Genomic DNA, 21,340 nt, shown 5'->3' with positions numbered 1-21,340 from the left:
ATTCCGTGTTCACAACATGGTCCACAAGAGATGGACACATTTCATTGGTTACATTTGATCCTGGTTGTCTTTGATCTTCTCCTCCTCCATCTTGGTTGAACAGGTGAACTCACCTGCTGCATCTCATGCTGCTGAAACCTGATGGTCTACCATGAGGCGGCTGTGTGTGACCGTGTGTAACACACGTGTGGTGATGAGCCAGTCAGTGACATCATCAAGTACTTCTGTGTGTGATGTCCACACGTGTGTCTAGTGTTGTGCACATCACAGTGTGAGGCTGACTTTGTGCTTATAGAGGTTTGAATGTGGGCCCAGTTCTGCTCCTGGAGGCAACGCTTTGGAGAACTGGATCATACTTTAGTGTCTTTTAAGCAATAAGGAACCAGGCTGATATTGTGGCTGTAATTCACTTGTTTATTATTATCTTTAAAAGACGTTCTGTGTAAAGTGCAACCTGTGAAATCAAATCACAACTAGTGCAGACGTGTGGGAGCCGTCTCATGATTATTAAACACAAGTTATCAGTAGAAGTGGCTGCAATAAACCGGCTTTCCACTACAGATCTTCTCATGACAAGCTGCAGCCTCTCAATTCATCATCAGTGTTGAGTTCGGATGTGTTTAGTTCATCAGTTTGTGAACTTTTCAATGCTTCCAGCTGCATTCCAGCTGTGATGTCCAGGTGGTGAACAAACTGAACCTGAACTCCCTGCTTGGTAACAACAACAGAATGTAAATAGGGGCTGTAGATGATGGTGATGAAGGGTTATGTTGGCTCTGTATAACAAGACGAGGTGGCCGCGTGGTTAAGGCGATGGACTGCTAATCCATTGTGCTCTGCATGCATGGGTTCGAATCCCATTCTCGTCGCATTCCACTTCTATTTGACCAAATACATTTACAAGTCACCACTACGAAATTCACATCCGTTGCCCTAGTTCCAATTTGTTTTGATGGTGGCGCACGGAGTAGAGCAGTGCGCTGGGGGCCACAAGGTTGGTGGTACGAATCCCGGCTGCTCCATGTCGAAGTGTCCCTGAGCAAGACACCTAACCCCTAATTGCTCCCCAGGCAAAAATTGTAATGCGTGGGTTACAATGCAATGTCAGTCGCTTTGGATAAAAGCGTCAGCTAAATAAAGTAATCTGTATGCGCGCTACGAGGCACCAGACTCCAGGAAGTGCACGTGTGTAGTTGGGTTCAGGGGTTCAGTGTGCGCTTCTCCCACCGAGTGGAGTTGTGTAGCCTGTAAAACACCAGTGTGCTTGGATTTAAAGTGAGGACTCCTCACTCCTTTGAACACGGGCCAAAGGAAAAGCCAACATGGAAGAGATGTTGCTTCTAGTGGTGGATTTAGGATCCAAAGGTTCTATGGTGGACGACTGTGTGAATGTGGGATGTAGTGTCTGGGTCAGAACATGATAATGACAGAACTTGACTTCTACAGACCACGGGCCAGTCATTTTTAACAATGAACATTGTGTGCACTGTCTCACACACACACAAACAAACTCTCAGTTCAACCAAGTCCACAAACAAAAATATAATAATTAAAATATCTTTTTTTTCTCTTACTATATATGTTGCTTAGTGGGACTTCTGGCATTCCTTGCCTTGAACAATCCTCTTCAAATCTGGCTTGTATTCAGTTGTTGCCACTCGAAGCAATTCTTTCATATGGGTGTCAGTCAGAACAGATCGATGCTTTGATTTCACGTGTTTCATGGTAGAAAACACAGACTCGCAGACGTATGTTGACCCAAATATGGACAGTATCTTAAGCGCAGCCCGTTTGACATTGGGGTATTTTTCCATTGGCACACTTTTCCAGAACTCAATGGCCCCTTCCCTTAAAGCAGGTTTCAGTTGGTCCTCCTCACAAAGATCGATAATCTCCAACTCAGCCGCAGCCTCATCTGTGACTAGCGGGGCTTTCAAACAGTGCGTCTCCACAAAAAAATAAACTTTCCCATTCTGTTAAAAACGTCCTGTGTTCATCTTCATATTTTCGTTTGGCTGTGCATTTTTTCCCTGCCATTTTGAAGGCGAACTCGACACAAATTGTTTACTTAAAATATCTTTTCCCTACTGGGAAACTTTGCGGTATTTTCATCTTAACGCGCATGCGCGTTTGCCAAAAGTACCGTATTGAACTCAAGCAAAGCGAACACGCACATTAAAAAAACACAAACCCAAACTTCGATATGAACGTTAGAGCCGCATGCGGCTCGGGAGCCGCGGGTTGGCCAGGCCTGGACTAGAGCAACCATAAGAGGCTGCAGCCTGCAGGCAGAACACACACACACCTACAGGGGAAGCACACACACAGTGAACCACTGAAGCACATGACACACACACACACACACACACACACACACACACACACACAAAGAACAACACAAATGCACAAATAGCAGAATCAAGCAGGACAGACAGCACACCTGATCCTGAAGGTCACGTGAAGGTCTGGTACGTGTTGCAGCGTTCCACCAGTGGGCCGCCTTCACACAGAATGACCTCTTGACCTGTGTGAAATAACACCATCTCCTCTTGAAGCAGATCTACTGAGTCTGCTGCTCTGACTGCTTTGTGGAATCAAATCACCATTTTAAACCAGACACACATCAGTGGATCTAATGAGCTTCTCCCAACTCAGGACACAGTGTTTGGGGAGAAGATGGCAGTGATGGTGACTTGTGTTTTTAGGGCCTGTTTATGGACACTGTGAGGACATTTTAATGTTGTGCTGCTGGCTTGTGCCCAACTGGTTAAGAAGGTCAGATGGGGACAATCATTGCATTAAAGACACTTTTACAGCCCTCATATCCACATAAATGTCCAATATAAATATCATATAATAAGGTTATATATGTTGAGATGAACGTAGTTTGTTGTGTGTTGAGGAAAGACTCAAAAGCCCCACTAAACTCCACACTTTGAATTCTTCTGGATGAAATGTCCTGTTTTCATCCACGTCCTGGTTGTGTGTCCTCACGCCGTCCTGTGTGCGTCCCAGCTGGGTGGCCATGTTAACTTTGTTAGTTCTTGAGTGAGCAGAGAACTGGTGACAGATTCAGAGACGTCTTGAATAGAGAAACTGGTCGTAGTGACCCTTTGGCCTGTCAGAAAGTAAGGTCCCTGTCGCTGGTGGGAAGTTCGTTTTGACGCATGAAATAATCCTGGAGACGTCTCCAATAGTCTTTGATTGTCCTTTATTTTGATCTCCAAACAGACACCTCAGTTTTGTGAAAGTCCACCTTTCCTTCACATAAATGAAATGAATACAACACTCCTGACACCATGAAGGGATCCGAACACATTCTTCACGTCTCTCTTCTACGCTGAGTGTTCCACGCTCACCTTCCACCTTCCACACTCTCACTCACAGAACTATTGGCCTCCAAAGCACCAACACCTGTGGCAGGTAATCCTTCTGATTATATGCACCTTGTAATTGAAACATAGCTCCGCCCCCTTAAGTGGTGGGAGGTTAACAATCAAACAACAACAAAAGCCTGGTTTGTACTTCTGTGTTTTCAGAGAAACACAAGGACTCGCACACAGAGCCCCTTGCTGCCTTTTCACCCCTCTTGCTGCTTTCCTGCATCGACACATTTTTATAAACTTGCACAAAAGCTTCGCGAGCCTCACGCAGCTCGCAGGGCTGTGATTGGTCTGCTGACTGCATCCTTTCAGGAGGCTCACATTTCTGGTTCCATAGAATCATTCCACTATTAAAACTAAGATTTTTTTCGAGAGAATGAATCAGTTTGAAGAGTTTTTGTCTGAAGAAATCCGTAAATATGAACCCTGATACAACCCGTCATTGGCGGACTGTAAGGACGTGATGATGGCCTCCGATTCATGGAGGAACATCTCTGCACACGTCGGTTTGCCGGTTGATGGGTGAACAAAGTTGGAGGAAAATACGGAACAAATATGTCCATGAAAGAAAAGCCATGAAAAGCAGTCTGATAAATAAATAAACAAACCAACGAGTTCCACACAAAGACGTCACTCTGTAGGTCGTCTCCAACAAAACACGTGACTCCACCTGGTGGTCTGGAGGTGAATTGCTTTGCAACACGTTCAAACCTTTTAGAATCATGAAGTGAAACGAGTCCATCGACACAAGAAGCAGAAGCAGAAGCAGGTTCCAGCCTTCCAGTGGTTGACCTTCATCTACTGGTCCAGGATCAAGTTGACCAACACTGGAGCTTTGAGTTAAAGCCTCCACTGAGGTGATGAAGTATGAATAGAAAGCTGTAAGAATTACAACTTCCTTAAAATAACACAACTTCCATTGAAGGGCCTCACATTGTATATCCTAAGTTACGTGACATTGGTAACCGTTGTCGTGTTTTTAAAGTCACATGAGACTTTAGAACAAACTGCTCTTATTATAACGTTAGCTCCGTCATGCTGCCTCCCCCCCCATAAAGCCCCTGACCCAGACTGCCCCTCACCTGACCCCCCTGGGACCAGGATTCAGTGGGTAGATCCCCACTTAGCAACAGATGTCTTTAATGTGTCTCTCTCATCTTCTGTCTTCTCTCCAGACTCCATCAGGCTGGTGGGTGGGTCTGGTATGTGCTCAGGCAGACTGGAGGTGAGGTCTAACCAGTCTAACCAGTGGTCCTCAGTGTGTGAAGAGGACTTTGACCAGCAGGGTGCAGAGGTGGTCTGTAGGGAGCTTGGCTGTGGGGCTCCTTCAGTCCTCCAGGGGGCGCTCTATGGAGAAGTGGAGGCTCCAATGTGGACCAAAGGGTTCCAGTGTGGAGGCCATGAGTCTGCTCTCCTGGACTGTAGAAGCTCAGGCTCAGAGAGAAACACCTGCTCACCTGGTAAAGCTGTTGGACTCACCTGCTCAGGTAGAAGAGGAGCTGCAGCTTTGATCTGCTTCATTTCTGTTCTACTGAAACTCACTTTGTTCTTCTACTGACGACTCTCTTGTTTCTGTTCAGAACCTGTGAGGTTGGTGGGAGGAGCCAGTCGCTGTGAAGGTACACTGGAGGTGAATCAAGGAGAATGGAGACCAGTATATTACCATGGAATGAACCTGAAGGGAGCAGATGTTCTCTGTAGAGATCTGGACTGTGGCTCTGCTGTTTCTATCAGACGTAGAGAGGAGTCCTCAAAGAGATCTGTGTGGTGGATTCAGTCTGACTGTGTTCATTCTGGATCTGCTCTGAGGGAGTGTTTAAGGTCAACTTCCTCTTCCTCCATCGTGGATCTCACCTGCTCAGGTAAGTCCATCAGTGACATCATCTATGTACTGTCTGTCTGTCTGTGACATCACTTCCTTATTGAGGGTCCGTCTCTTTGAAATGAAGGGTAAACATCACCTGTCTTCATCTCTCTGTTTCAGACCTGCTGCTTCAGCCAATCATCTCTGTGTCCTCCTCCATGTACGGGGTCTCCGAGGCCCAGCAGCAGGGGGCTCAGGTGCTCAGGGGCTCCACCTTCACCATCTGCTGCTCCATCCAGCCACAGTACCCAGGAGGCTCCTTCCAGCTCTCCTTCAACTCAGCACACAACTACACCGAGCCAGCTGTCAATCACTCTGCCCACTTCCTGTTTCCTGCTGCAGAGCCCGCCCACCAAGGAAGCTACAGATGTGTTTATCACCTCTATGTTTTTTCTCATAACTTCTCCTCTGAGAGCCGTCTGCTCTCTGTCTCTGTGGAAGGTAAGCTGACTGTTTACATGCAGCTTAGTGGAAGATGATTGGTCCAAACGGACTGAAGATGATCAGCTGACCACAGAGTCCATGCATGATGTTTCTGGAAGGACTTTGACTCCTGTCATTGTGTTACACATGTCAAAGAGTAACCAAACCTAAACAACAGCTATAAAGGGTCAGCTAACAATATGCTGTAAGACGGAGCACGTTTGGTTACCATGGTAACTGTGATCCTCTGAAAACTGAAGCTAACATGAGTTTATGGTCTCAATCTCTAGTTTCAAGTCTTCTTCTACACAGCATGATGTTTATTTAGTAAATTATGGTCCATTTAGAGTCAAACAGACCATAAAGCAGGTGATGCTTTAGGGCGGGGCTACACACTGATTGACAGGTCTCTAATAGACCAAAAAGCAGGTGATGCTTTAGGGCGGGGCTACACACTGATTGACAGGTCTCTAATAGACCATAAAGCAGGGGATGCTTTAGGGCGGGGCTACACACTGATTGACAGGTCTCTAATAGACCATAAAGCAGGTGATGCTTTAGGGCGGGGCTACACACTGATTGACAGGTCTCTAATGGACCATAAAGCAGATGAACAGTTCAATCAGTGAATATGAAGTAAACACAGAGTAATACAGTGTTTGGTTCCATGGGAGCTGGTGGACTCATGGTGTCATGTGATCACTCTCCATGTGTGTGAGCAGATCCAACACCTCTCATCATCAAAGCGGTCCTCCTGCCTCTGATGCTGCTGGTGGTGAACGTTGGCCTTTACTTCTACTGTAAGGTACGGACACACGTCTGTTGGACCACATGAAGCTCTGTGACTAGTCAACTGAAGACAGGTGCTGTCATGTCTCTCCAGACCACCAGGGGGCGGAAGCTGGGCAGACGGGAGGACTTTGAGCTGGATCATCATCACCTGGGTGTTCCTGCAGCTGAAGAAGAAGGAGCTCAGGGAGCAGAGTAGCTCCTCCAAGGAGCTCCTCTCACATCCAGATGGATTTGTAACACACAACCAGCATCAGCTCACTTTCATACGCATGAAGGCTGGAATATGATGTGACTTTATTAGAGCCTGTGTTTCTTCCTCTCTCTTCATACCTTCTGACTTCCTGTCTGTGGCTCTCAGCTCAAAGCCCATTGGTTCCTGCTCTAAAACACCTCACAGGTATAAAGTTGAATAAAGTAGACCTGAGATCAGGTTTAGCAGAGTCCAAGCAGCCTTAGAAACCAAAGACTATGAGGAACAATGTGAATGTGATGCATTAAATCAGACACATGAACCATTGACATCCATCTTCTACCTTCTGTACAATGAAAGTCAATGATGAGAACCTGCTGGTGTCATCAACAGATGTGATGACATCATCACTTCACCTACTGGGTCACATGACTCATTGATACAGATTCATACAGCTGGACTACATTTAAATAAAAGATGATCATAATAATACAAATAAGAACAACAGCGCATCATAAAACTCTTACTTACTTACTTTCACTAATTTCACTTATTGTTCCACTGCAGGATTTTACTTTAGTTTGTAATTCAGGATTTTACTTTTATGCATATTTTACTACTGTTTTTAATGCCTTTAAAAGATTTTGCTTGAATCTTAAATTCTTCATGTTTAATTGAGGAAATTACCTTTTACTTTTTCATGATTAATATTCATAAATATTCTTCATTTTGTACTTTGCTTGAGCAGTTTAATCATTTTAGAAATAGGGATATTTTATTAGAAATATGTTTATTATTCTTTATGAATTTACTTACTTTAGTAATCAATGAATATACAATTTGTTTTAATTAAGAATTTTGCCTTTTCCAAAAGAACATTGTCATTGTGGAGTTTGCTTTTTATATTTTAAGGATTTTACTTAATTCGCAAGAATATTACTTAAATTTGTACTTTGTGATTTACTTAAATTTGTCTTAAAGTAATGTAGACATGTTGCATAATAAAAGATTTGACTTAAATCCCAAGTATTGTGTTTATTTCTGTCAGTAATGACATTTTAATTGATAATATTATGTTCTTAAGGGTCCTGAATAAGAATTTTGTAATTAATCAAACTAAACACACTTGTGTTCCACAGATACTTTTAGTACTAGTTCCACTCTAACAAAGTACTTTAAGAGTTGTCTGAATGAGGAAAAGAGGACAACTTGTGACCTTTAATCACCAAAAGCACACGTGAGCATCATGAGAAGGACTTTTCCCTCACATGTGCACACGTGTGTTCTAACACGCAACAAGCATCAGTTTTCATGTGTCATCACACAAAGAGATGAAATGATGAAGATCACTTTGATAAATGTGTCTGTGTCACCTGCTGTGTTCAAGGAAACAAAACCAGTTTAATAAACTATGAGACGAGAGAACGAGAAGCTTTATGGTGATGATCACACATTCTGCTAATAATTAACACATTTATTCTGTGGCAAGTTCATTTCCTGCTTAGTAAGAGACACTCAAGTGTGAATGTGACTTTGTTAAATAATTCAAAATAATAAGGTAGCAAGTCTGAATTATGTTATAATTTGTTGGGTACTTTTAATAAAAAACACTATTTTAAAAACCACTGTAACCCATTTAGTTCTTTTCACCTCCTGTGACCTCTGACCTCGATCTCCCCACGATGACACGTGGTTAACGAGGGCTGAAATGATGACTGACGGACACACGGATGTTCCCATGATGCATCTCACTCGTTCATCTCTCCAGTAAACTGGTGTTTGTACAATATTTCCTCCTGACTTTAGAGCGACAGAGTGAGTCACATCCAGCATTCGTAGCTGTAGCTGCTGAACATGATGCGTCATGTGAAGGTTCCTTTTACATCATTGTGTCCATGGGTTTTCCTCCTCATCAGGAAGCAGGAAGTGTTTCACCACTGAAGCACTTCCTGGAAACCAGTAGTTTTACTGGCCATTTCAATGCCATCATCTGGCTCCTAGCAAAGGTCACATGTCACGTGACCCTGTGATTCCATCGCTGTGTCTCTACACCAGAGGTCACTGACTGGTGGACCGCGGTCCGGATCCGGACCCTGAAGATAAGACCTTGTGGACTCATTGGTTCCCAGTTTAAACTACTCTCTAGTTCTTGTCTCACTGGTTGACTTCATCTATGTGACTGGTGGTGAGGACCCACACGTCCTCACGGGGACTCTGAGTAACACACAGAACACACTGCACATCTGATGCTTCACTTCACACACATTTATTGGAGCAACAACACTCAAATAAAGCGAGTTCTTAACTCGTCCCGAACCTTCTGCAGCCCTCAGTGTCACAACGAGTCCTGTCTCCATGTCTGTAGAGGCCCCAACACATTTCCATGGATGTGTTAAGACACTACAGGGCGAACGGGGGGACATGTCCACTGTCCAGTGAGTGTCTTTAAGTCATCTTTAATCCGAGCTCTGCATATAATCACCAAGCTCCATTTCCTTGCATTCCATCACATGTTGTGGTTACAGTATGGGACGCCACCTGGATGCAGACACGTTGACTGGCTGCTTCCCATCATCACCTGTTCCCATTAGCAGGCACTTACTCACGTGCAGGTTCATGGTCATGTGCCCCCCTGTGTTCATGTGGAGGAACTGCATGTCCCAATTCACCCGGTGTTTCCCTCAAGAGGAACAAAACCACCAAAACCGGCATCATGGTTCCAACAACATCTCCTCAACCTTTGCTCCTCACCCTCTCTGTCTGAGGGCCTCCTGCTGGCTTCTCCTCTCCCTCCATCAGACTGTGACTCATCTACATGTATGACTATAGACACATCCCTACCTACACAATACCCTAGAAAGGACTAGAACATGAGGACATGTGTCAGCGCTCGTCATTAGCACACACCTACACACACATGTATCATCACACAACCCCCCCCCCCCACTGCAGATGTTCTCTTGTTACAGCATCACGGTCCAATGAGTCCTCTCTGAGGCCTTACCGCTCAGTGCTCTTTGCCACCAGGTAACTTAAGGGCCCCCCACTGCGCTCCTGTCAGAGGCCCCTCACTGGACACACACACACGAGTAGATGAGCCCCCTCCTGTGGAGACGTCTGTAGCGTTTACTCAACAACACGTCGTCCCACAAAGCGTCCAGTCAGTCCTCACCGTTTAAATGTAGACGTCCATCCAACCTGCAACCTGCCGCCTCAATGAACGCACCGAGCACCATTCATCAGCAGGACTCACTTCTACTGGGGGGGGGCAATATTGTTACTTCACACAAACACTCTGTACTAACACAAAGTCCACCCTCCTTTGGTCCAGTGCCGTACAGAGAGAACTTGCTGCTGTTTTGCAATTTTATATTTTGTAGTCTTGTGTTTTCTTTGGTTTACTCTCTGCTGTTTTCCTCAGTTGTTTTGTTTTTTGTGTTCAACTTGCTTGGTTTTTAGAATCTTAACCCTGTTTTAGTGATTTGCAAGAAACAAGAAAGTACAATTTCATCAAATATGCAGACGCACGCATAAATAAATGTGGAAATGTAGAACAGAAACGTAGAAATAAATATATGATACAGACCTATAAATAAATAAATGAAGAAATGTAGGAGAACTGAAATGTAGAAATAAATTAATGGTATGTATTTGTTTATGACCTGTTTTATTATCAACTTTGATTAATTTATTCATATATTTATCTTCACATTTATTTATTTACACATTAATTAATACATTTATTCATTTATGTACACATTTATTTATTCCTGTATTTATTTATACATTATGTATTTATACTTAAGTCATTTTTTGTCCTCCATACAAAACTGAACAGCCAAAGCAACCGTTTGCTGGCTAAGACAACATTTTGTGTGCTGACAAAACTTTCCGTTTAAAACGGGTATTTATGAATTTCTGTTCAGCTAATTACACAAATGCACGTTAAGTTACCTTAATTAACACATGGTTGGATGATTGGTTAATAATTAGTAGTGAAAACGCTGAAAAGGACGAGCTCAAGCACAAGATTACAGGAGTTTACAAAAGGCTTTTCCTGTGAATGACCCCCCCCCCTATTAACGCTCCTAAAAGATGACAAGTCTAGACACAGTTTCCTAGTTTGTGCAGTATTTAGTTTCAATAAAAATATTGTTAAAAATTATGCTAAATTGTTTTCAGGTGATTTATTGGTGTTAAACTAAAATTGACGTCTTACTTGATGGATTCTAAAAGTTATCATTGCCCTTTAACAGAGTCTGGTAAAGGACACTAACATCAGTGATTTAAGTTAATATTCATGCGCTATCATTGGCAAATTCTACTTGAAAAATATTTATGAGCTGAAAATTACACACTCAGCAATAGAGAAACTATAAAACGCCAAGTTTATAGTCTAATGTTAGCTTACTAACAGCTTAGCAAGCAAACTTGGCCATCAACAATAGCTTTTTAAATCACTTAAAACTACTGCAGCAAAGTAAACCATGTGTACGATTTATCAAGTTTCCTATTCAAGATTAAATTTAACAAACGATGAATACAAGCAGGATGAAACGTTCTTACCTTGGCAGCTCCTGATCCAAAATGGAGTGTTCTTGTGTCACTGTAGAACAGGGCTATTCATGTGGCGGCCCGCGGGCCACATCCGGCCCGAAGGCAACCTCAGAGTGGCCCAGCCCGTAGTTCCGCAATAGACAGTACAAAAGGGAAAATAGGGTCCCGCCAGCGATATTTTCACTCCACTATGGCCACGCCAAGACCCGCCCTTCAATAGCATTCACACACTACGATTGGCCAGGTGTCCGTGTACAGGTCCCATCCCCTGACTGCTTCGTAGGGCGGGGCTTGGCGTGGCCATAGTGGGATTGGTTATTCTGCGTCCCGCCAAAACTACCAACATGTAAACAATGCAGAGCGTGCTGTGCCGGCAGTAGCCTACATTACTATCAATATGTCTTTCTCAACACTGAAACGTAAAATCCGTCGGTTTAACCCTGCCTGGACTGACAAATACTTGTTTATTTTACCGCCACATCCAAATGCCAAACCGATGTGTTTAATTTGTAATGAGTGCGTTGCAGTACTTGAAGATTACAATCTGCGGCGGCACCACGCTGAAAAACACCAGACTTTCCGCACCAGTTTTCTCGAGGGATCTCAAGAGAGGGCTGCAAAAGTGCAGAGTTTGATTGCATCTTACAACCGGAGCAGTGTTACTATGGTACGGTCATTTACAGCCCAAGAGCTACCGCAGCATCCCTTCGTGTTTCCTGGATATTGGCAAAAAAGAAAAGGCCATTCACAGACTCTGAAACCGTGAAGGACTGTATGCTGGCCAGCGTGGATCAGGTGATAAATGACGATAAAATGAAAACGAGCGTGGCATCTGCTATAACAAACATACCCCTGTCAGATACTTCCAACAGTCGGAGAGTTGAAATTCTTGCTGCAGATGTGTATGAAACGATGTTAGGAGACCTGAGGAAAGCTGACACTATGTCTATAGCAGTCGATGAGTCCACAGACAAAACTGATACTGCTCAGTTGTGCATATATGTCCGTTTTTTTGACGGCAAATGCTTCCGAGAGGAGCTGCTCACCCTACTGCCGTTAGAAGGACACACAACTGGCGATATAGTCTTTGGGGAAATTTCTGCTTTTTTTAAAGACAATGGTCTGGATATGAAGTGTGTGTGCATGCTTGTGACAGATGGGGCTTTTGCATAATGACGTGAGGTGGCCGTCCAAAGGCAAAGCACTGGAGCGTTTCTGTGGTCTCAGAGAGGAGATCATAACTTTCCTCCGCAGCAGCAAGCAAAAAAAGGCAGAAACGCACTTGAGTCGTATACTGGACGACAACTTCATGGCTGATGCCTGCTTTCATACACCTGAATGATCTCAATTTGGGACTACAAGGCAGAGACAAAACTGTCATCGACCTTGTGGGACAGATGCGCGCATTCCAAGTTAAACTGGACCTTTTCGCAACTGATTTGAGCAGAATGCTCCATTTTCCGACACTCCGCAAATACATCTCATCCCCCGCAGAAATCACGGATGTGATGACAGATTTCATTGCGAGCCTGAAAAAGAACTTTGCTGGTCGATTGGATGGACTTGTTCTGCCCACAGAGGTGGCCGTTTTTGCCAGAGACCCGTTCACTGTTGCAATAGAAGGGGACTTATCCGCCCGGGCAAAGGACGTGGTTCCTTCCAGTGACGAGGGCAAATTCACACTCGAACTTGTTGACATGCAGTCATCGGTAACCATGACACAGCAGCTTTGCACTAACGGGCCCGCAATGTTTTGGACAGATGTCAACGTACATCAGTTCCCTAACATTAAGAAAGTAGCGATCGTCATCCTCAGTATGTTTGGATCAACATACACATGTGAGTCAGGTTTTTTACACATGAACTCAATAAAAAGCAACTGTCGTTGCTCCCTGACTGACGGACTGTCCATCAATGCCTCCGGATTTGCATTGACAACTTACGAGCCTAAAGTCACTGCTCTCGTTCAAAACAAAAAATGTCACTTCTCCCACTAAGTCAGCAGAGTAAATGTAGCCTACATCAATATAATGTGGGATGTGTAAAATATGTTCCCTCAGTGTGCAGCTTGTGTAGTTAGTTAAAGTTGTGAATACTGTTGTTAGGATATTCCTTATCCACCCGAGTTGGTTGACTAGAAGAATCCACTACAGGAGATTAGTTAAAAAGTTTAACATTTATTTAGAAGAGAAAAAGTTGTACATGAGCAATTCTCCGCAGATATATCTGGAGACAATGAAATACGCATCGCAAGCAAATCCCTTCCAAAGTCCGCCTGCCTTCTGGCTCTGACCTGTTTTAATCCCTCTGGTGCCCTTGAACGTTGGTTCAACCCAGTTCATCCTTCTGTAACAAACGCCTTCCCCGAACAATGAGTGTCTGGTACTCTCTCCTGCAGCCTTCGGCCTTGCTCTGAAAATGGGTTCAAACTGGCTCTCCCTTCGGTCGCAGGTGTTTAATCTCAGATAATATTTTATCTTCATTTATTCCTGTGCTCTCTCTTCCACCACTTCACATTGTCTGCCTTATAAGGACCGATCCGGTCACGCCATCTGTCCTACAAGCGGACATCTATTCTACAAGCTAAAAAGTAAATACAAGAAGACACACACAGAGAACCCCACATCTCACACTGTGCACTTTTTATTTTTATGCACTTTGAGATGTTCCTGCATGGGTCGAATTTGAGCAAGATGTTTATTTTATTTCAAAAGGAAACGTTTTTTGTTGTTATTGTGAATTGCTTACTGTGCACTTTTTAGTTTTATGCACTCAGATAGGTCAGATATGTAGCCTAGGTAGGCCTAGGCAAGAGGTGCCTAGGTCAGTTTCTTTTCTTTTGTAAGTGGAAAAAGTAGGAGCTACCTCAGATTCTGTTCAGTTAGCTCTTTTGTTTTTTATGCACCCTTTGCTGTGCAAACTGACCAAAGTCAAAAGAGAAACAATTAATAAATGTTTTTCAATAAATTTGTTTGTGTTGGTTTTAAAATTTGCTTCGCCGCTGAAATGACCCAACTAACCTTTCTCGATTTAAAAATCTGGCCCAACTGGATTTGTAATTGAATAGCCCTGCTGTAGGCTCAGCCGCTGGTGGCTGCGTGGGGTTTCCTACGCGCTTTTGCAGGGGCCACACGTCTATACAGTTGAGTCAACTGCGAAATCTGTGTTGCTCACACTATTGCAGTTGAATTTATAAGTGGATCACCACTCAACTTTTTAGTTGAACTGACTTAGGGAAATTGAATGAACAAAAACCTCTTTTTTTTTTACAGTGTAGGATCTGCAGCCTTCCGGTCCGGCGTTCCTCTAATTAGTCTAAGTCCCTTGCATGCATGATTATATTTAATACTCTACAAATCCCCCTTTTCACACCTACTAGGTGAGACCTACTCATCGAGGAGGAATTCTACAGCGGACACGCTGCTTGTACTGGGGGGGCGGGCGTTTCTCCCTGGAGGGGGCAGTAACGTTAAAGCATCGAAGGCGTCTTAGCTCGCCTCCATTGGGGGTGAAGGCTCCTTCTCTTGTAACATTGGAAACTGGAGGGAACAGCGCGGCTGATCTCTTCAAAGGGATCACAACCAGACTCAGTCCAAGCCTCGCATGAGGAACCTGACCTGCGACCTGTGACTACCCGCCCACAAAGAGAGCGGCGTCCGCCAAGGATGCTGACATATGAGGAAGTGGGCAAGCCGTCTGTGGTGGGAGCATAAACATAAACACTTCAGTCAGGTCACACCTTGTGGCGCCCCTGGACTGTAAGAGACGTTGAAGTACAAGGCTGAATGAAGATGTACCCATGCACACACAAAAGAACTCAACGACACAAGAATAAGGAAAACAAATGTGTTTTTCAATGTGTAGATGTTCAATGTGTTGTTGAATGTGTAGTCCACTAAGTGCCTTGGTGCCCTAAAGGGAACAGAGAGTTTTAAGTTTACAGGCCGAGCATTTTGATGTAAATGTCAGGAACTGGAGAACGATAGATGGAAATAATAGAGGATTTGTGAATGATGATAATTTGGGCCTTGCTGCCTCTGAGGCTGGCATAAGAGCGGTGATGACTTCACCTCCATTTAAAAGGGAAAATGTTGTGCACATTTTAATTTTGAGAGGTAGAGTGTTGCGCCATCAGCGCAAGATTATTGCCTGAAAGGGAAAAACATGCATCAAGTGTTGAAAAGCGTTGAGGATCAGTGCACCAGTTCCACCACTAGGCGGCAGCAGCGCGCTACAAACGGCGGTGGCTACATCTAAGCTAGCTCCTGCGGAACCGGCTTAATCCGGTTCTCAGAACAACCGACAGTTGGCACTGTTGCGCTGATGTGTGTTTTCATGTTTTACAGGAACCTTCAATGAACAAATAAAGCAAGTGAGGAATGAACCGAGGTCCAGTCGAGGTGACAGAGTGGCTTTGTTTGAGCGTTTGTGTGAAAAGCACGTTGAAGAAGGTGTTCCAGAAGGAGCCACGGGAACCAGCAGGTACCCACAGGTCCTACGACATCTACACTGATGGAGGTCACGTGCTCAGGCGTAACCGGCGTCACCTCCTGCAGACGTGTGAACGTGACGCAGACCGGGTACTTCCACCAAACAACCACCAGATGGAGCCTGAGGAAACTGAGCATCGATCCGTACAGCAAGAACAACCACGTGACTGCACTCCCACTAGATCAGGCCGCACAGTGAGGCCTAGAGACATATTGCACTTGTGATGCCCAACAGAAGAAGAACTGGAGGAGATGTTTATGAGAAATAAACATGTTTATGTTTGAAATACTTTAACTGATAATTGTCTATATGCAAATCATCAGAAATGTTTACTATCCCATTTGGCGAGTCCGTGTTTTAAGGGGCATTTGGGCGCCCTGGTCTCAGCATGGATGCCGTCTCCCCCTCACATGCAGCCTCCTCCTCCCCGACTCCTGTCCATCACGTGGTGTGTTGTGGGACCTGCTTGTTGTGGGTCTTGCTGCGGATCGGCATGTGTTTGCCTCCCAATCCCCTCGTAACATTTGAAGTTTAGCGGCACGTAACGAGCCGTTTTCTGGAAAGCCAAACTCTTTGGTCCAGTACGGGAGACACTGCACGTGTTTCCCCGTGTTTCTGCTGCATCTTTTACACAACTGGACCCGAGGGGTCCGTGTGTTTTGCGGCCCCATCTTTTAGTGGCGTGGACCCAACCGGTGATCTTATTACAACACAGTCGTCACCGTAAGGCGTAGTTTCTTTAAACAAGAACAACTTTGCAAAACCCCGACTCAAAATGCGTTTAGATGTCACCACGGTGTGCAGTTACTTTAGTAGAATTCACATACTGCTCAATAACAACCGTCTTATTTTACCTGCGTAGTCGAGCGACCTGCGTCACCATCTCGGGGGATTTGTTCTGTGTGAAATCTTTATCGCACACAATCCGATCTACTTTCACATGAAATGACGCATTGGAAATATCCCAGAATCATGTACAACACTGAAAATAAAAATACCCAAATGCTAAAATTAATCGTCTCCCCCAAACTATAAAAACCACTTGATCAGTCATCCGTCTCCGTTATGGTACTTTTTACCCTTTTTCATAATTGGAATTTCAGTGTGTAGACATAAATGATTTTTCTGTGGACACATGTGACGTCAATCAGGACTCCTTTGGTCTCCTTTGTCTCTTGTAAGGAGCCATGAGGCAGGATCTTCAGCTGGTGATCCTGGAAAAGGCCTCTTCCTCCGTCCCAAGAGCCTGATGGACGGTCAGCGCGTCCTGTTTGTGACCCAAATTGTTGTGGAATGTTTCAATAAAAGTAGTTTGTGAGAAGAGAAGGATTTGTTTCTAGTCTTGATGAACGATCAAAGGCCTAAAAGTCCTTTTCTTGCTTCCAAGCAGGAGGTCAAACACACAAACCCGTATCACGGTGCTCTGTGGAGATGGCGTCTCCCAGCAGTCAAAGCGCTGAGTTTTTATTCACACACACGAAGGTCATCCCCAGCGGCAGGTGGCCACGAGAGGCTTGGAACCCTAAACACTAAACCATCTGGGAGCACATGTGAAAAGTCACAAAGCAAGTGAGGAAAGTCGAGGTGACAGAGTGGCTTTGTTTGAGCGTTTGTGTGAAAGCACGTTGACTCGCCTCCTTCCTTCCTACACGGCTGCAAAAGGACACTTTGGAATCATCCTGCTTTTCACACATTGCTTCAATACAGACAATTATCACTCTTTTAGCATAAGACCATGTTAGAACATATTTGACCACGTCGGGGAGTCTGAAGTCCACCAGCTTCCAGTCCGAGCCGCTCCATCCACTTTGCATCTAGAGGCCCAACGGGAGGCGCTGAGGTCATTTCAACATGGGGGAGCTTCTCATTTAGAACACTTCATGAGATGAAGATGATTCTGGATTCAATGCTTCATTCAGAAAGGTACATATAAATGACATATAAATGTTTAAAACCCACTAAAAAATAAGAATTCCAAACTGAAATGTCAAAAGTTTATTTTCATGTTAAAATACAAACATGTTTTCCATAAAGAAACATTTGTTGATGTGTTAAACTTTTCTTGAGAAACTCTTCTTAGATCTTGTTCTGGTACTTTCCTGCTCTACACTCACACAGGAAGGAGGCTGGATGAGCTCACAGAGATGTTGATCAGCTGATTGACGGTCACATGGACCAATGGGTTCAGAGCTGAAAACCTCCTGCAGCTTCATCAGCAGATGACCCTGAATCTAGTGATACATATTTCTCTCAAACATACCATGCTAAACAAGAGTGTCTTAGTGTATAATAAAGTATATTTAATGATACATTTAAGTAAAAGATTTAAAAATGACATGCAAATTACTCTAGTCAATGTTGGCAGCCAATCAGAAACATGGAGCATGGACATTTAGTGTAGTGAGTGTGTGGGGAAGCTGTCACTTGGTCGTATTCAGTGAGATCAGACGACTCAGGCGAGTGGTGGAATGAAGCAGATCGGCCTACGGCAACCCGAGGAAGACAAAAACACATGATTTGACTTTCCCGTGTCGGGCAGTGAGGCCTTCACAAAAGCCTCCTCTAGAGTAGTTTATCCTCACTGTGTCACCGTGAGACACGTGCACTGTCCACACACAGGGACACATCACGTGCATGTGCTTTCTGCCTCGTGCCTCAATGTTTTACAGCATTTAAAGGGATTTTTTTTAGAAACAAACTTTTTTTTGCTGTTTAATATTGACATATTTATTCACCAGTAACATATAAACTCATTTTAACACATCATAGCACTCACTGTGGTTCCTCTTTATCCCCACAAATAAATGTCCATATAGTAGTTTAAGACTTTTTATCATGTTACATTTTTAGTGCCAAAAAGACGAAAAACATCCTGTGATTGGATCAGTTAAAGTAGAAGCAGGAAGTAGCTGCAGCTGATGCTGTTACAGCTACTTACTGATACCATCCATCTCATAGGAACATCTCTGGTCGTCATGGAAACGGGCCTCTAATCTTTAGGCGGTCAGCAGCTTCTTGTAAAATGAGATATGATCAGTTTCACAGAACTGCAGTTCAGGTTGTGAAACACAAAAGTCCTTCTCTTCATTAGTAAAGTAACACAAGCTAAGAAGGACTCTGATGTTGATCAGTAGGGAAACAGCAGCAAAGTGACCCATCAACACGTGTTCCCTGTTCCACCTCATGTTCTAGTGCTTTGGTCATGTGATGGAGAGCCCAGCATCTGTGCTCTGTAATGTCATTTACTCCATTATAACAGTGTTTCTGTGCATCAGGGTCCGATTGTGCTCATTAGCTTGTGAGATGAAGGAATCAGGTTCCATTCCCTCCTTCCTTCATGTTCACCATCATGAAGCCTGCAGACCATCCTCAACATCTACACATCTAACTATGAACAATAAGCAGATGGACAGAAGAAGAGGAGGTGATTAATACATCCCATGAGATCTGTGTGAACTAAACACATGAAGCACAACCATTAGTGACCCTGTGGTGGGGACCCTGTTGAGGTCAAATCACTACTTGGGTTCTTAGTGTCTTCCACACAAGCTCAGTGAGGCCTTTAGATGTCTTTGAGTCCTACTACTTGCTCCTCTTCTCCTTCTTTCTGGTCCCAGGGTGTCTTCCTTTGTCTTCATGAGGATGAACTCTTATTTAGAGTGAATCCTCACTAAAGGAACTCATCAGCTCACTGTTAGTGGGGCCTTCTTGTAGAACAGGGCGCTGCTACTTCAGCTGCAAACCAAGGCCTCTCCTCTCCATCCCTGCAGCTAGTGAGACCTTGGTCCACCTCCAGCTCTCACATGGACCTCAACTCAAATGTGCTCAGTGAAGCTCTGAAGACAGAGACATGTCTGTAAGTCCTGCATAGAACTGGTGGGGGGTCCTTTAGGTCAGAGACAAAGACATTAAACTGTTTATTCTTCATCAGTTTAGGATATTTATTGAAATAAAATGAAGTCTCGTTGAGAGACATATATATTTTATAGAGAGAGAGAGAGAGAGAGAGAGAGAGATAGATATATGAGGGACTAATGGCATTTATCTCATAGGAACATCTCTGGTTGTCGTGGAAACAGTCCTATAATAATTAATACAGGACATCCGTTTGACAGAAACACATAAGAGACGTGTGAATAAGATCTAAAATCTAAAGACCAGTATCAGCAAAGCTCCTCCTCTTCTGGTATGAGGAGATAAACTGAGGACACAACACGAGACCATCAGAGAGACGCAGAGAGACAGACGCAGAGAGACAGACGCAGAGAGACAGACGCAGAGAGACAGACGCACAGAGACAGACGCACAGAGACAGACGCACAGAGACAGACGCAGAGAGACAGACGCACAGAGACAGACGCACAGAGACAGGCGCAGAGAGACAGGCGCACAGAGACAGACGCACAGAGACAGACGCACAGAGACAGACGCAGAGAGACAGACGCACAGAGACAGACGCACAGAGACAGGCGCAGAGAGACAGACGCAGAGAGACAGACGCAGAGAGACAGACACACAGAGACAGGCGCAGAGAGACAGACGCACAGAGACAGGCGCAGAGAGACAGACGCAGAGAGACAGACGCAGAGAGACAGACGCAGAGAGACAGACGCACAGAGACAGACGCACAGAGACAGACGCAGAGAGACAGACGCACAGAGACAGACGCACAGAGACAGACGCAGAGAGACAGACGCAGAGAGACAGACACACAGAGACAGGCGCAGAGAGACAGACGCAGAGAGACAGACGCAGAGAGACAGACACACAGAGACAGGCGCAGAGAGACAGACGCACAGAGACAGGCGCAGAGAGACAGACGCAGAGAGACAGACGCAGAGAGACAGACGCAGAGAGACAGACGCACAGAGACAGACGCACAGAGACAGACGCAGAGAGACAGACGCACAGAGACAGACGCACAGAGACAGACGCACAGAGACAGACGTCTACCTGGTCGTCATGGATCACCTGTTGATGCTGCTGCTGTTGCTATGGAGCTCAGGTAGGACTCTTTCTTATATTTTCACATTTGTCCTGAACACACACACTTCATGGTCTGTATTACAGTTACTTGTTTAAAAGTGTAAATGTCAGCATATACGTCCACTAAAGTTCAGGTGAGTTTTTGAGCACTTTGAACCTGAACATTTCAACATGTTCGTCAAAAAGCACAACTCTGCTGTGCCTTTAAGCGTAAACAGGTGATGGCAGTAATCCTCTACGTTACGTATCAAACATGGACCAATTAAAATCCACACATGACGTCACTTCACCAGCTACGTTGGAAACGGAATCGCCGCCAAATTCAAAGTCAAAATGACGTCACTGATTTTAGACCCGTTTTACACGCTGTGGTCGATGTTTTCACCAATAAGACGACGGGTGGATTCTATGTTCCAATAATCTATTTATAGCTTCATATTGAATGGATCAATGTGTCTGAATGAAGGCCTTCATGTTCAGCAGTGTGTGTTTTTATTGTTGGTCGCTGTGTGTGTGTGTGTGTCTCTGTGTGCGTGTGTGTGTGTATGTCATACTGAAGGACACACAATGCTTGTTGTTGTTGTTGTTGTTGTTGTGTGTCACGGTGGGAGGAGGACATGTTGGGACGTGTCCTCATGTCTTTTTACCTTTGGA

At 44.5% G+C, this 21,340-nt stretch overlaps 1 non-coding gene across 1 annotated transcript; it reads left to right on the top strand.

The window, feature by feature from the left end:
* The first annotated feature begins 787 nt into the window (after positions 1-787).
* Positions 788-869, top strand: trnas-gcu (transfer RNA serine (anticodon GCU)). The gene has a single exon. It is a non-coding gene; the product is annotated as a tRNA-Ser (tRNA).
* Positions 870-21,340: the final 20,471 nt, after the last annotated feature.

This window comes from Pungitius pungitius, chromosome 4 (assembly GCF_949316345.1).
Source record: "Pungitius pungitius chromosome 4, fPunPun2.1, whole genome shotgun sequence".
NCBI lineage: Eukaryota > Metazoa > Chordata > Actinopteri > Perciformes > Gasterosteidae > Pungitius > Pungitius pungitius.
The sequence above is the reverse complement of the archived record's forward strand: the minus strand, read 5'-3'. Positions and strand labels throughout refer to the sequence as shown.